Source organism: Homalodisca vitripennis, unplaced genomic scaffold (genome assembly GCF_021130785.1).
Source record: "Homalodisca vitripennis isolate AUS2020 unplaced genomic scaffold, UT_GWSS_2.1 ScUCBcl_473;HRSCAF=2553, whole genome shotgun sequence".
Taxonomy (NCBI): Eukaryota; Metazoa; Arthropoda; class Insecta; order Hemiptera; family Cicadellidae; genus Homalodisca; species Homalodisca vitripennis.
Window position 1 is genome coordinate 55,681 of NW_025776618.1, and position 1,920 is coordinate 57,600.

The window sequence follows — 1,920 nt, forward strand, 5'->3', positions numbered from 1 at the left end:
ATATGCTTGTATTACCGGTGTAAACCAGATCTAAAATTCATAAAGTCATTCTAAATCTTTGAATGAAAACATTAAGCCGGTTATACATTTTCGTTTCGAGTACAGAAATATATAAAACAGCCCAGACGCAAATTTAATATTTAATAGAACTAGATAGTAATAGATTTAATTTAATAAACGTACTATTGCTTTACGGAGAACATACCAGTGGGTTTTATTTCATATAGTAATCATTGTAATGCAAGATATAACATTCATAAAAAATCAATAAAAATTAAATTTCTGTTTATTTTTAATCATTTTATTATGCTTTAATATAATTTATTTTTAACAACTTACGCATGCACTGTTGTAGTAATTTATGTTGTGATTAATTTTTCTATGAAACTAGGATGTAAACTACGTTCTTTGGATGTCAAGAGACAGTCAAGAGCAGAAAATATGATCTAAAAAAAAAAAAAACTCACTCTAGGTCCTGGGGACCTCCTGGTCCTCTCTCTGAGCCTCACATTGTGTTTCTTGTTCGGTGGTTCTCCGAGGTGTTGTGATTTGAGTGACTTTTGAATATAATACTGAACAATACAATACATTAATTATTGACCTTTCTTTTCTTGTTTTCATATATAATTTAATTTCGTTGTGTACTTCTGTTTGGAACATATCAGTAGAATTATTTTAATAAAGTTGTGGGAATGTATTTCCACGCAAGTAACGTTCTTTTATAATTTATAAAACAATAAACACAAGAATTCTTTGTAGTTCTTTTCTAGTCTAGTGGTCATGCATCTAAAAGTAAGCAAACAGCCTTGACATAAGAGAAATTGTAATTATTCTTCCCAAAATTAAACTGAATATAAGCCAAAATGAGCTTTGATGCGGGTCGTAATAAAAGAGATGAACGGAAGTAAAAACATATTAAGTTTTATGTTTAACAAAGATAATTGTTTCATTAGAAACATAGACATCCGACCGTCGGCCATCGAGATGTAAAATTAAATTAGCCATTTTAGCCAGTTATTGTTTACGGATCTTATCAAATAATTCAGTTTATATAGTTTTTATAAAATGTAGCCTACAAAAATTTAAACTTGTAAATTATTCATTGTAAAACGCTCTAATATACTTATTTTTATATTTCACTCTGACCCTGATCATTCGAGGTTCTCAACTAGTCCAAGTCAGACAGCTGAGTATGCACTAAGGGTTTGTATCAATTAATTAGTTCTACACAGCCCTGCATCAACAAAGGAATTTTTTCGACTGCACATGCAATCATAATCAGAGGTGACAGATTATATATATTTCCCAAAAATCCACATTTTAAAATATGAAGTATAATTTACAGTCTATAATAAAGAATTTAATTATCTAATTTATGAGAGTAACAGTATAAATACATTCATATTTTAGCCTAGTTTCTTATAGAGAATAGATTGATTAGCTTACATTGCACTCCAAATAGACATAAGTTTCTTCGTGGCAAAAGCTCAAGTTAACTCAGCCTTTTTTGTTAGCCAAAGAAAGACCTTGTACAACATATTGTACGAACGACACCTTCAGAAACGCTTCCACCCTAATATTAAAGATTGTAACAGACATTTTCTCCCTTAATTACTTTAGAGACAAAATACAAAATTAAAACCCTAAAATTAGTTCATATTTCTTTGGAGAACATAAAAACCAGAGTCATACACTAACATATTATATAGATGCTAAATATTTGAATAGCAGTTTTTAAATTGTACTTATTTTGTATGGATGACACGAAATAATCACAGTCATCCATTTTAAAATGTTCAACTCTAATACAATTAACATAAGCTACATCAAAAAAATTCCTACCTTTTTTTAAAATATATGTTCCACAATATAATTTAAACAATTTATAGTTCTGCATGAAAGAGAATTCAAATTGTTTTT